Source organism: Crassostrea angulata, chromosome 2 (assembly GCF_025612915.1).
Source record: "Crassostrea angulata isolate pt1a10 chromosome 2, ASM2561291v2, whole genome shotgun sequence".
NCBI classification, from domain to species: Eukaryota; Metazoa; Mollusca; class Bivalvia; order Ostreida; family Ostreidae; genus Magallana; species Magallana angulata.
In genome coordinates, this window is record NC_069112.1 from 6,019,499 (window position 1) to 6,035,854 (window position 16,356).

Sequence of the window (16,356 nt, forward strand, 5' to 3'; positions counted from 1 at the left end):
TTGAGCCTTTTTCAGATGTCTCTTATTTCACCTAAAATGTTCCCCGAAAAGAGTCTAAACCCCATTTTCTGATGTATGTCCCCCAAAGAAAACCATTTTTCGGAATACTTCCCTTTTGGAGGCATATTAAGTATGATAAATTGAGTGTCGTTTCTCTCTTTATACTCCTGTTATCTGCACCGCGGTGCAGATTAGTTTGAGCCTTTTTTTCAGTATCTCTTATTTCACCTATAGAATGTTTCCCCAAAAGATTCTAAACCCATTTCCTGATGTTTGTCCGCCAAAGAAAACCCTTTTCCCGGGAATACTTCCCTTTTGGAGGCGTATTTATCATGATAAATTGAGTGTCGTCTCTCTTAATATACTCCTGTTATCTGCACCGCGGTGGAGATTAGTTTGAGCCTTTTTCAAATGTCTCTTATTTCACCTAAAAATGTTCCCCCAAAAGATTCTAAACCCCATTTTCTGATGTTTGTCCCCCAAAGAAAACCCTTTTCCCGGGAATACTTCCCTTTTGGAGGCGTATTTATCATCATAAATTAAGTGTCGTCTCTCTATATATACTCCTGTTATCTGCACCGCGGTGCAGCTTAGTTTGAGCCTTTTTTCAGATGTCTCTTATTTCACCTATAGAATGTTCCCCGAAAAGATTCTAAACCCCATTTCCTGATGTTTGTCCCCCAAAGAAAACCCTTTTCCCGGGAATACTTCCCTTTTGGAGGCGTATTTATCATTATAAATTGAGTGTCGTCTCTCTATATATACTCCTGTTATCTGCACCGCGGTGCAGATTAGTTTGAGCCTTTTTCAAATGTCTCTTATTTCACCTAAAAATGTTCCCCCAAAAGATTCTAAACCCCATTTTCTGATGTTTGTCCCCCAAAGAAAACCTTTTTCCCGGAAATACCTCCTTTCGAAGGCGTATTTATCATCATAAATTGAGTGTCGTCTCTCTATATATACTCCTGTTATCTGCACCGCGGTGCAGATTAGTTTGAGTCTTTTTTCAGATGTCTCTTATTTCACCTATAGAATGTTCCCCCAAAAGATTCTAAACCCCATTTCCTGATGTTTGTCCCCCAAAGAAAACCCTTTTCCCGGGAATACTTCCCTTTTGGAGGCGTATTTATCATGATAAATTGAGTGCGTCTCTCTATATATACTCCTGTTATCTGCACCGCGGTGCAGATTAGTTTGAGCCTTTTTCAAATGTCTCTTATTTCACCTAAAAATGTTCCCCCAAAAGATTCTAAACCCCATTTCCTGATGTTTGTTCCCCCCAAAAAACCCTTTTCCCGGAAATACTTCCTTTCGAAGGCGTATTTATCATCATAAATTGAGTGTCGTCTCTCTATATATACTCCTGTTATCTGCACCGAGGTGCAGATTAGTTTGAGCATTTTTCAGATCTCTTATTTCACCTAAAATGTTCCCCCAAAAGATTCTAAACCCCATTTTCTGATGTATGTCCCCCAAAGAAAACCATTTTCTCGAAATACTTCCCTTTTGGAGGCATATTAAGTATGATAAATTGAGTGTCGTCTCTCTTAATATACTCCTGTTATCTGCACCACGGTGCAGATTAGTATAGATATTTTTACAATTCTATAACAGTGATATTATTTCTTATTTTTTTTCATAGCTGTGTTAATTAATACATTTATTATAATAATGATTAAAATTTGTTGACGTAAATATATCTGAATATATTAATATCTCACAAAGTGGTTAGATCCGTCCCGTGATTTCTTTTTTTTCCCATGATGCTCTTAGAATAAAATCAACAGGAAGTCGATAAAAGGAGGCAAATACCTCAGATATATCTTATTCGACATCTTTATCGATAGTTGACGTTACGTCAAATTACGTCAAAAATTATCTGCACCGCGGTGCAGATAACGGTATTATGCCGTAAATTTATGCATTGTTTGAATCACCACTTCGTTTGTGTAAAGCCTCGTTCATTAGATAACTTAACTCTATTTACTTTTATAAGTTCGAATTTCCTCGACAATTGTTTACCTTAACTTTTAGTAGGGAAAATGTCATTGTTTATATTTTTTATACAGAGTGAGTGTTTTTATATTGTTTAATCACTCTGATAGTCACCAGTGTTAGGTAGGCTAGGGCACCCACCTTTGTAATGCGTAATGCAGATAGTATCATAATTTTTATTGTGCCTGGTGACTAATATTATGTTCATTCTAATCGGAGACCTGCAACAATAAACGTCATCTTGTAATTGTCTAAAGGCTTCCCTGTTCTAATTTTAGTGCAATCGTCCCAAACCTTTTGGACTGGACATTGCAAAACGGGTCCTCACACTGCAAGCGAGTTATAGAATTCCCCCTATACAATCGTAGTCAAAAATACGACACGACAGTATTGTTATGACGTTTGGGAAGAGAGTTCCTCAAGGAATTAACAAAAATCTTTTATTGGAAATTGCACTCTATCTTTGGTTCTCTCCTTCCTAATTCCATTGATGCCAGACCATGTGAAACCTTATGTACAAAGAAATTTAATTACTAAATCAAGAATAAAACGAAATTTGTTAAGAACAAAACCCATATTTTGTAATTTATACATTTTGTGTAAATAATATTACATGGTGATGTACACTCAAACGCACTGTGAAATTTATTTTTAAAAAATGCATTAACTTGGAGATGTTTTAATGCATGCATTTAATTTTAATTATGCATTCAAATTTTACTGACTGCTATCGATTGAAGTGGCAACTTGTTGTTAATGAACATCTTTATTCAGGAAAAGCAATCATTTAAAAGTGCTAGTATGCTGATAAATGAATAATATATGTATGCCTATGATTGAATGCACAAAATATCGCATGCAAAAAATAAAACATTGAATTACGATGTTAACATACAATAGAAACATGCTACAATGATATTTGTATCTTTAAATTTATATACACATTCTTAGAAACAACACTCCTGCCAAAATTCTAACATGTTACTAAAAATACATTTTCACAGTTGAACAGTTTTTGTTTACACATTTATACCTATCATTTATAAATATCTTTGTGCGCTAAACAATACACAAGTAGATTTCATGTTAAACTTACCAACTTAGTATTTTCTCTTGTAGAAACAAACATAGTTAACATTGTAAATAGTACTCAGCACATGGACTAGGAAAAATCTAAACAGCTTGTGCACCCGCGAAAATTCTAATTAAAAAACCAGATCCGGAAATCCGGAATATTCTGAAGTTAAAACCCAATCCGGAAAAATTTTGTATAATGTTAAATTGGCTATAACAATTCAGACCCTATTAGTGGAACATTATGTGGCACAATTATAGAAATCATAATACTTGATATATAATTAAAATTCAACGCATTGAAAAGGTACATGTGTTAATAAAATGTCAAAGGATGGCGAAGATAAGAAATGAATAAGGAAAAGCAACTATGAAAGTTTGATTTACAGGTTCCTCTTCACCTCGTGCCATTTTTGACGCTGTTCCAGTTATGGTAGGTATTCTTTCACCCATCGGTTCCAGAGGTTGGCCATTAATTGAACCTGCCTCCAACGACGTCTGCAGTAGTTGTCAGTTTTCGTAAACACACCGGGCGGTTAATATGGCTGTTGTCTCATTAACAAGAAATGAATCGGTATGAAAGCCTCTAGGTCGTTGTGATGATCCGAAGTCTTAGTTATTTTCTGTCATTGAGAATGGCCTCTATTTCACACATAAGTGTATTGAGTCTTTTATCACCCAGGTTCTTCTCTCAAAGAACACTATTCATCACTTTTCCTATGGTCCTGATGATTCTCTCCCACACACTTCCACGATGGGATCGTGCTGGGGAATTGAAATGCTAATCAATGCTTTTCTGCGGCATTGCTTTATGAATATGTGATACATTCCAGCCGTTTATCGAGTTTCTAAGTTCATGGTCAGCTCCATCAAAGTATGTCGTATTGTCTCAGCTAGTTTTCTTCACTTGACATCTGCGTGCGATGAAACGACGTAAAGCGTTGATGTTGGAATCTGTAGTCAAAGAAGACGCAACTTCTAAATGCACAATACGACTGGCAAGACAAGTAAAGATAACACCATAACGTGTGACGTGACTTCCCTTCAATTTCACTTCAAAGGGCCAAAATAGTCCACTCCACTTCTAGTAAATGGTTGTTCATCAGGTATTAAACGATGAAATCAACTTCCGGATAGAAGAAGGCGCATGCATTAACCAGTATATTTCTTAACATAGAAAACATATGATATCTACCACTAAGTTTCAGTTCACAATGGATCAGTCTCATTAACAGATTTGACACGTAGTGATCCTTATGTCAGATGATTTAATGTTTTGTTTCTAACGCCATACTCGCTCTGTGCATTCTACCACCAACACAAAATGAGTCCATCATCAAGAATAGGGTCTAGTTTTCTGATATTGCTACGTAATTAACATGATATCTTTTCTTCAGCTTTTCGATTTTTGATGCAAATGGATTTTTTTGAATAAATTTCAAAATAGCAACTTCAGCTACCTGCAAATTCTCAGCTGCTGGATTTTCTAGTTGTGTTTTGTGCTAAATTCTACAAAACAGTTTCTTTTTTATTTTGAGAATCCACGCCACATATTTCTTTAACTTGAAACATAAGAAATGTTAGTTCAAGAGTCTTTCAACATTATCAACATTGATTCACTTGTATGAATAACTGTTATACATCTGTATACCAGCAACATCCCACATATGTTAAACAAAGTGACAAACAACATTGTGGTTTTGAGAGCAGACTAGATTTGTACAGAAATATTTACAACCTTTCAATATCCAAGCTATCTCCATTCTACGGCCGGTGTTGAACTGGATATGGCGTCCTCATCAGGACGGGGTCTGTGTTCATCTACAACAAGGCATTAATTAGCTGTTAATTAATACATACATGTTATGTAAATTTAGAGCTTCATCTATAAACCAAGAGTTAAAACCGATTACATTAACATATGCATTAATATTTATCTCATTAATTAAACAAATTCAATTTACTTGTAACAAAATAACTAATTACAAATACATGTGTCACAAAAAATAATTACAACGACCTTTTATTCTATTTAAATAAATATAATGGCACGTGACTGTAATCTAGTTAATAAAATAATGTAACTAATTTCTATTCGAGTTAACCCTGTAACAATGAGCTGTTTATATTGACTAACATTCACACGGATAAACATGTCTTACATGTATCTCATTGACTGAAAATTAACATGGACTGTGTGTCTTAATTATCTATATCTAATTAATGTGAATGATAATGACTCAGACTTACCTGTCAGAGCGTCCTGTCCGGTGATATACCTGTAGACACACACCTTGTTGTTGATGTATGATCCGACCCAGAGACGATGAGTGTTGACATCATAACTCAGGCTCCATGGTTCACCCATCTCTTGTGATTCTGTCAGTAGATGTGTTATGAACTGACCATCCCAGTCTAACATATGGACTGTTTTGGTTTTACCATCACATACCAGGATGTTTGATAGCGGGTCGGTACAGATTCCACATGGCACTAGTTCTGATCCTGATGGAAATCCTGTGTAGGTGAAACGAAGTCTTCCTCTGCGCTCCGTCACCACTACAGCACTGAAGTCAGACACCACGACATCCCCATTGTTGTTCTCTGTTAAATAGTTTGGTTTATTATAAAGTTCCAGTCCTGTATTGTCGTGCTGTATTTGGTGTGTCAGTTGTCCACTCTGGTTGTACCGGGTTACCTTGCCTGTGTCTGTATCATCGGTATACAACCCGACCAGTAGATCCCAAGTGGACGGGGACCAGTAGACACACCGTGGTTCCCATGTAGACTCTGTTCTCTCTATAAATGTGGTGGTTGTTTTCATATCCTTTGACAGTTTATTGATGTTATATTTTCTATCTATATAAATCAGTTCACTCTCACTGTTCACTGTGTGTAATCCTCCATTACCCAATCTATAACCACTACATGAATCCTTCACACGATGTAGAGGGACACCTGTTGTGTCTGTCAACATGAGATTGTAACCATCATCACTGACCCAGACCCGGTCTGATGTCACACAGGAAATGTGTAAACAACCATCAACACCTGTCACTGTGAGAGAGGGAAGTAACTCAGGGGGAGACATCAGTTTCAGTAGACACTGGTTTTCATGCTGTTGTATTTCTGTCTCTCTGGTTTGGATTGCATTCAGTGATTCAATTATATCAGTAGTTGTTGGATTCAGATCTACAAACATAATCATATACCATATAAAGTTTATCATGAGGAGTTATGTTGTGTATTTACTTTTTTATAAAAACCTTGAATTTGAACATAAATATAGGCTTATCCTTCTATTTGTAGAATGGTTAGGACAACTAAGAAGTGTTTCAAAGCAAAATAGTTCCTAAGCTTGCAGAGTGTAGAAGCATTTATTGTTACATTTTATCTCAGAAGGCTTGATACATTTCAGAAAAGAGGACTTGCAATTTTAAAAGCAAGTGTCAAATTTGAGTTATCATTTGACGAAAAGAAATATAATTGTTTGATGTATACCATTCCAAAACTGGGAAATTCCCTACTTTTACTTTCACTTCTAATTTTTTTTAGAGCTCCGTGTTTGCTCTTGTCCTGTTTTGTATTTTCCTTTGGACTTTTGATTTTGAACACTGTTTGTTATAATCACATTCCTTTCTTTTCATTTTCAGACTTTTTCAGTACAGGCGCACTTGTGGGAAAAAGAATCCGACATCACACCAGGGAACTTCACAGGATGAATCTTTGCCATTCAGTGAACTTAAAAGTGACCGAATGATTACTGAAAGGTTACTGAATGGCATAGCTATGCCATTCAGTTACCTTTCCAGACCATTCAGTTAACATTCAGTTCACTGAAAGGCGGATGTTCATACTGTGCTTTAACATGAGAGAGATACATTATTGAGCTTTCATTCAAGAGGTCCCTTATTGCTGAACGAAAATTGGGACCGAAGCTATAAACCCAAATGTTAACATTGCTATGGAAAATGCAAAAGTGGACTATACCGATATACGTACATACATCATATCTATTTCACTTTATAAAATAAAATTATTTTTTTTTTATAAAATATCCCCCCCCCCTTCAAAATTCCTTTATATCACCGTAATAGTAAAATTACTTAAAATACACCTCAGACCCCCATCCCCCCAAATCCCTTGCCAGCATACTGTATTATCATCTTTTGATAATTGATTAACTTATCATCATTACCTATCCTATCGCATTTGTAAAGTTTCTCTCATTTTAATTGCAAAGGTTTTTTTTTCATTTGTCAGACTTAAACTATTAAGTTGAACCTATATATATATATATATATATATATATATATATATATATATATATATATATATATATATATATATATATATATATATATATATATTTCTTTCTGTTATATATATATTATGTTATATATATGTTATATATATATATATATATATATATATATATATATATATATATATATATATATAATAAAAAATAACAGAAAGACGATTCAAAACTCTACCAGTTTCATTAAAATCTTCAGGAGTTTTGAACAATCACCATAGATACATAAGATACATACATTTCAAATGATCACTGTGACGTCATATAACATCAAGTATATGTTGCGCTTTTCAGAGTTCATTATGACGTCATAGTATAAGCGTTTTATAATAGTACGGGAAAAACATAAAATATATTCAAATATTCCATAATTGTACAAGAAAAACATAAAATATATTCAAACATTCATAATTATAATGCATTCAGTTTTGGTTTATATAATGAAATGAAATGTTTTTCTTTTGTTTCACGCTCTTTTTCGGTTGTTGCTTTATAAAATTTATAAATAGGACACACTGTAAAGTTCGGAAAAATGTTCTTGGCACAGTTTCTGAGATGTCCGCTAACAGCCGTGCACTGGTATTTTGTTTCACGAATTTGTTGTCGGTGGACGGTCATTTGATGTCTGAGGGTATCTCCGGTTTGACCAATATATTTGACCAATATAGTTTTCTCCACAAAAGAAAAACATTTCATTATTAGTTCTATATATAAAGACAAACACACCAAAAAGACAGAACACAAACTTTCACTCTCACACTCATTCTAAATGTACATTTACCATGGTTACTAAGGGGTTACTGCAGTATATGATGCATGTCAAAATTACATGTTGCTATATATAGATACATGTATATGTGTAATGTCCATTATAGCAAGTAAGCATATGGAGATGATTACAAATAATTAAACATGAATATTGGCAATAAGATTCTCAATAGTTTTCGACCTAGTAATAAATTCATCACATCTCATGTTTATTGCAAACAGCTTTTTCTCTACCAAATAATATGCCAATATTGATTTCAATAATTCGCTAATATGAAGATCAGAACTTTTCCTTGATTTGTAAAAAATATATTGTTTTGTTAATAATATCAAAATATTAACAATATCATTTTCTTTCTCTTGAATAGCCAAATAATACTTTACTTAATGAGAAGTTTATATCAAAATGACAATAAAATGACAAAAATGCTCTAATTGCACCCATATTTGTTTACTCTTATGACAATAAAAAAAACAAATGTTCAATTGACTCAGGTTCTTTTGTACAAAGACTGCATTTGTTATTTCATGTAATTTTGCAATTAAATAAATTTTTGTTTGTTCCTAGAATTCTATGGAATATCCTATATTCCAACCATAATAGTTTACTGTCTTTTGTACAATTAAAAAGTGCATTATACTTTGATTTCCAACTAAATGTATCATCTAACTCAAGGAAAGTTTTCCATTTATGTTCATGTTTAGCACAAAAATGGATATCTTGAATAAACACATTATACACTTCTTTGTTATTTTTTTGTAAAATATTTATAGATGCTGGTAGGAGAGGAAATTGCTTATGTGCATTATAGTTGTCATTAGACAAATGACTTTTTTAAATCCAAGAACAGTGGTAAATGGCAGATTAACACCAAATTCATCAAGCTGGATAAACTCTCCAAGATCATTAAAAAATCAGACAAATACATAAAGACTTTCTTAAATAAACTTTCAAAAAACAGTGATTTTTTTTCAATTTTGATTTGAGGATTAAACGAGACAGGAATGTGTTGTGCATCCCATGATTTATGTACAATGTCAATGTAATCACTATATGATATTAAAGTTTCTTTCCAAAATAAGTTGTTGATACTATTTGAGAGATTTTTTGGATAATCGGATCCTAATTGCAAAAGTTTAGATATTGTACTTTTTGTAATTACGCTATAGAGAGTACTCAGTAGATTATCTTTTGATTGTAAAATTCTCCTGAACCAAGACAATTTCAGTGATTTGATGTAGGAATCTTAATGTACCATTTGGAGCCCCCCATCAGTATACTTCTGAATTAATAATGCTCTTGATATTTTATCATTTTTTCCATTTCAAATGAATTGGAAAAAGGTTTTTTCCAGTTGTTTTAACCACTCTTTACTTGGTGTAGGCAACGTTCTGAAAAGATGTGTCAATTTAGGTAGTAATATTGACTTTATAACAGTTATCTTTCCTAAGGGAGTTAACTGCCTTTTATTTCAGTTATTAATTTCCTTGATTATCAAAGAAAGTTTATGATCAAAATTTATTTTTGTAATATTATTTAGACTTGAGTTGAATTACATTCCTAATACATTGAAATCCTCGTTTGTCCATTGTATTTTAAAACTAGAGCATAAAATATTCTTGTTTCCTAACTTTGACCCTATCCAAATGGCCTTGGTTTTTCCGAAGTTTGGTTTTAACCCTGAATATTTTGTAAATTGAAAGAGAAGATCTAAAGCTGATTTTAAACTTTTCTCTGTTCCATCAAAAAACATAATTGTATCATCCGCATATTGAAACAAAAAGAAATCTCTTTGTATGTGTATTCCTTTGATATGTCTATTTTGTCTTATCATAATACCCATGATTTCTACACATATATTAAAAAGATATGGTGAAAACGGATCTCCTTGACGACATCCGCGCCCAATATTGAAAAAAATCTGAAAAAATTCCATTTTGAATCACACATAACTTTGCATCTGTATAAAGTGTTTTCACCCATCTAATAATATTTGGACCAAAATTGAAAAATTTAAGTGCTTTGAACATAAAAGACCATGATATTGAGTCGAAAGCTTTTTTAAAATCAATATGTAATATCATTTCAGGATTTTGCCTTATTTTTGTTTCATTAATAATATCATAAAACGGGTGTTTTCTCCGATAAACCTGCCCTTTAAAAAACCCTTTTGAATTTCATTTATAATGTAGTCTAGTACTTGTTTTAGCCTGTTTGCGATACATGCTGATATTAGTCTATAAGACACATTTAAAAGTGATATCGGTCTCCAATTTTTTAAATATTCTCTACATTTACCTTTTTTTTAGCAAGATAGATATTATTCCTAGTTTCTGAGTTGTTGATAGTAGTCCCTTTTCAAAGCCTTCATTAGCTGACATTAACCAGAAGTGGCATATATCTTTCCAGAAAAATTTTAAAAATTCGGCGGTAAAGCCATCTGAACCTGGTGATTTATCGTTTTTCATATTTTTTTTAGAGCTTCAAAGGCTTCTGAATAGGTTATTTTTCCTTCTAGTTTTTCACGCATATTACTATCAAGTATGTTTACCAAGCTTTTATCTATGATTTCTTCTATATCAACATCATTCAAGTCATTATCTTTATTGCTATATAAGGTTTGATAAAAGTATTTAATTTCATTAAGTATTTCTTGTTGATTTGTGATTAAAACTCCACTGTCATTGGCAATTTTGGATATTGTTTTGTTTATATAATTTCGTTTTTCATGTGCAAGGAAATATTTAGTAGGCTTTTTGCCCTCTTCAATCCATTAAGCACAAGTTCTTACCATTAAACCTTTCATGTGTTCTTTTTTGATTGCTCATTTTGCAAAAGAATAAGTTCATCATTATTAGCTGCATAAGTTGAACCTATATTGACCCTGTGACAATTTGTATTAAATTTTTGTATTACATGTAAGTAAGTGTAGAGATTTATTATCACATTTATATGAGTTATAATAGGAAGGAAAGGGTTTTTTTTCTTAATGTATTATGATGAATCAAATATAATGTAATCCATGACCCTATGGGATTGTTCTGAACCCCAGAAACAGGAAAATACCAAATATCTTAAAAAAATGGAGAGATCCCCACCACTAAACCATATATAATAATTCTTGTTTCTAATGTCATTATGATGCATCAAATGGTGTAAATTACATGACCCCAGTGTTGTATTTAACCCCTCCCCCCGAAATAGGAAATGATGATTGATAACTTTTGAGATCCTCATTCCTAAACCATATAATTTAATCTTGCTCTTTGTGTCATTGCGCATTAAACGGTATTTAGGTTGAAGACACCCTGACATTCTAAAACTAGAAATAATAAAGTATTTTATCGTATTCATTTGTAGTGTTTTACCCATGTGGATAATTCCTAGCCTAATGATCAACCTGTTTTGTTTGAAGACTTTACTATTGCCCCGAATACATAGAATATTTTGTTTATTTCTAGAATTAAAAGGCAATTTCCAAAATCTTAATGTGCATCAAAAGAAAAATACCAATCAAGAAATGATTTATATATTTCTAACGTACACATGTAAGAAGACTCTGAATCATAAGAACCAGGTTTGATTGGAAGGGGGTGGGGGTGGGGGTGGATGGGGTGGATGTGGAGGATAAACATTTAATTTGAATCATCATTTATTATCATTAATTTTAATTTGAATATTAGTTATTGATCCCCAGGTAGAAAGGCTTCTGATCATATTTCAATAGATTATTTGTCAATTATGCAAGATGTACTGTATTTTTTTAAGAAAAACATTTTTTACCAATTTATAAAACTTTCTAGACCCCAGATTATAGTTTAATTTTGATAGATCATTCGACAACTAAGAAAAGTCTGAATTTAAGTCTTTTTTTTATTTTAAGCAAAACTAAATGGCATTGCAAGTTTTTGTTTTTTTGTTTTAAAGAAAAAAAAGTCATTTAAAAGTTTATTTACAGTGTAAAGAGGGATTCATGCACGGATCCAGAAAATGTTTCCGGAAGGGGGGGGGGGCATATTTGGCAATTTCAAAATGTAATTTAAAGAAATTTGAAGTTTGATTTTTGAAGGGGTGATCTGGACACCCCCCGCCCCAATCTTAAGATCCACACATTCTATAGGACAGCGCCTATCATATCTCAATATATGATGTGTCTATTCATTAATACATAAGAGGAGTTCTGGGATGTAGTTTTTTAATGATAAACTAGACTTTGACCCGTGCATGCACAGGTTGACATTGCATATTATGTCGGGCATTTACGAAATAGATGCATCAAATTTGCACACCATGGTGACATTCAGAACTCTCGACATTGTTCATATTAAACGCACTGAGTTAGAGTTATCTCCCGTTACGGTATTTTCTTTCATGGTCAGAATATATCGCAAATTTTGAATGAAAATTTTCACGTATTTGTATTACATGTATTGTTTTAGCTCACCTGAGCTGAAAGCTCAAGTGAGCTATTCTGATCACATTTTGTTCGTCGTCCGTCTGTCCGTCCGTCCGTTTGTCCGTCTGTAAACTTTTTACATTTTGAACTTCTTCTCTAAAACCGCTTATCCAATTTCAACCAAATTTGGCACAAAGCATCCTTATGGGAGGGCGATTATAAATTGCAGAAATAAAAGTCCGATCTGTATTCAAAGCGGAGAAAACCTTGAAACTGTAGAAAGAGGGGTGTGCATTTTTAACAATCTTCTTCTCAATAACCACCGAGGCAAATTCAACGTAGTTTAGCATAAATTATCCTTACGGGAAGGAAAATATACATTGCAAAAATTAAGGGGTAATTCTGTTTCAAATCCGAGTTATTACAAAAGTAATAATATAGGAAAGGCGTGTTTCAATCAGTTTAATAGCGTCGGGTTCGGCATCCGGTAAAATGAGTAGGCAAGACTTGGCCTGGGCAAAACAAAAGATTGGCAGTTATTAATCTGCCAATCTCATTAAAATTTCAGGATATTTGATGGACTTGTATATTTGTATTCGCTGTGAATATTGCTGCGTATTTGGACACAGGATGAATCTCTGCCATTCAGTCAATTGAAAGGTGACTGAATGGCATATGTGTGCCATTCAGTCACCTTTCCAGACCATTCAGTTATCATTCAGTTGACTGAATGGCAGAGATTCATCCTGTGGGAATTGACGATTGCCGATTTGCCCGGCTTTTATTTTGCCACGGCCCGGGTTTGCATACCCATTTTACCAAGACTCGTATTCCATACTTCTGAAACGAGGTTCTTTGTTTAAAGCAGCCATGACATTATACGAAAAAGGGTCGATCTGACTATGATGAATTTGCTTGTTGTGCAACAGTTCGCGTATGAAGGGAAATTTTGAAACATGCAAAATATATTGGTGCCGATTTTGGTAAATCGAAAAAAGTAAAATGAGGCTGAATATTTCAATGCGTTGACAGTTTTCACACATGACGTTGGTATTAGCTTGTTCTGATTTTCGTTTCGTTTTCATTATTTATGCTTCGTAACCTGGAAACTATCGTCTGTATTTCGTGATTTTTACGTATCAAATCAAACAGAGACTTCGGTAAATCAAACAGTTAACTGTTTACCTGCGCAAATTAAGCAAAATCTGATGTAGGGGTACTGAAATACAATTCATTCTATCGGTAATTCGGCATTATCTTTTGCGTAATGGTAGATTACTGCAATAGGTTTTGTTGAGATGCTCGGCATTTTCTCGAGTTTATTCAGTTTAAATAGAGTTTGATATCGCTGATGGAAATATGTAGGCATATACATGTATATATATGATTCATTTCGATAAAATAAATAGTGTTCTTTATTTGTTATACAGTCATGTAGTGCATGTTTCTTGTGTTTAATTGTTTACAATTTTTTTTTTACTAACCATATTTGAGTGTTAAGCTTCGAATTATAAGCAAGATACAGAGATTTGCTCACAATTTTATGTTTGTACACAGATCTTAAAAACTAAAGATTAAAAAAGTAAAAAAATCTGTCAATATTTTAAAAGAAAATTTTCAAAGTCTGTTCTTCCAGAAACCAACTTTAACAACTTATTGTATTGTAAACTTAACCTTTTTAGCTCACCTGAGGGTTGGGCCACAATGGGGGATAAAAGTTTAACAAATGAATGTATAGAGTAAATCTTTAAAAATCTTCTTCTCAGAAATTAATTAGCCAGGAAATTTAAAACTTGTGTGGAAGCATCCTCAGGTAGTGTAGATTCAAAGTTGTGAAAATGATGACCCCCGGGGGTAGGATGGGGCCACAATGGGGGATCGAAGTTTAACATATGAATACATAAAGTAAATCTTTAAAAATTTTCTTCTGAGAAACTAATCGGCCAGGAAAGCTGACACTTGTGTGGAAGCATCCTCGGGTAGTGTAGATTCAAAGTTGTGAAAATCATGACCCCCGGGGTAGGATGGGGCCACAATGGTGGGTCGAAGTTTTACATAGGAATATATACAGTTAATCTTTAAAAATCTTCTTCTCAGAAACTAATCAGCCAGGAAAGCTGACACTTGTGTGGATGCATCCTCAGGTAGTGTAGATTTAAAGTTGTGAAAATCATGACCCCGGGGGTAGGATGGGGTCACAATGGGGGATCGAAGTTTAACATAGGAATATATAGAGTTAATCTTTAAAAATCTTCTTCTCAGAAACTAATAGCCAGGAAAGCTGAAACTTGTGTGGAACCATCCTCAGGTAGTGTAGATTCAAATTTGTGAAAATTTGTGAAAATCATGACCCCTGGGGGTAGGTTTGGGCCACAATGGAAGGTCGATGTTTTACATAGGAATAAACAGAGTAAATCTACAATTTTTTTTTACTAACCATATTTGAGTGTTAAGCTTCGAATTATAAGCAAGATACAGAGATTTGCTCACAATTCTATGTTTGTACACAGATCTTAAAAACTAAAGATTAAAAAAGTAAAAAATCTGTCAATATTTTAAAAGAAAATTTTCAAAGTCTGTTCTTTCAGAAACCAACTTTAACAACTTATTGTATTGTAAACTTAACCTTTTTAGCTCACCTGAGGGTTGGGCCACAATGGGGGGTAAAAGTTTAGCAGATGAATATATAGAGTAAATCTTTAAAAATCTTCTTTTCAGAAACTGATTAGCCAGGAAAGCTGAAACTTGTGTGAAAGCATTCTCAGGTAGTGTAGATTCAAAGTTGTGAAAATCATGATCCCCAGGGGTAGGGTGGGGCCACAATTGGGGGGGGTCAAAGTTTATCAAAGGAATATATAGGGTAAATCTTTAAAAATCTTCTCAAAAACTAATCAGCCAGATGATTCTTCATAATTGTTAAGACTTTGGCCCCAGGACAATTCTTTTCACGAGAAGGTTCAGAGTTTGATGTACGTTTATATCCCATATATAAACTATTGTTAAGGATCTTTTTGAGAACTGCAATATTTAACATATGATATGACTATAAAATCATCCTGTTAGAAAAGGGACTAATGATTATAAACATAAGAATATCCAGGGAAAAATGGATTTTATTTATACAGGATCTACATGTATTATTGTACTTGTCCAGATAGTTTGTATTATCATTAAGCTGATTTTATCATACCTATTGGTCCTCAGGTGAGCGATGTGGCCCTTGGGCCTCTTGTTTAGTTTATCCATGCAAAAATTGAAACATATATACGTAATTTAGCTTGAAAGTAATTCTCATGCGCAAGATTGTAAAATCCGAAAATTCAGACGATTTCCGGACTTTTTAAAGGAATTTTCTTTGATTTTTAATTAGCGAAGCCTGACTGAGAAAAAATAAAAACAAATTGGTAATCTCCAAGTAACAATGATGTTAAAAATATATAAAACAAAAGACAGCAGTCTTCCGATTTCTCGGTATTAAAGCTAAAAATATCGAGTCTAGTATTTTAACATAGTAGTATAGATGTCAATGTTTTGCTATTATTTGACTTACTGGATGGAATTTAATTTTTTAAAACCTTACTGTACATCTATAGGACAGCCTCTATAATATCACAATATACTCTTGTTTCATCAATATTCGTTGAATACCAATTTTCATTGATTTCGTAGTTAAGTTTATCCTTGCAATTAAATATTGATTGGACTGCGACTTCTACTAATATTTTGTATTGATATGGTCATTGATATAGTCATTGACCACAAATTTACTTTAACCTTGAAACTGCGGTTTTCACTTTATCCACG

General features: G+C 33.3%; 1 pseudogene; it reads right to left on the reverse strand.

Moving 5' to 3' along the window:
* Positions 1-4,833: 4,833 nt before the first annotated feature.
* LOC128170594 (uncharacterized) overlaps positions 4,834-16,356 on the reverse strand; it is a 59,243-nt pseudogene continuing 47,720 nt past the window's right edge.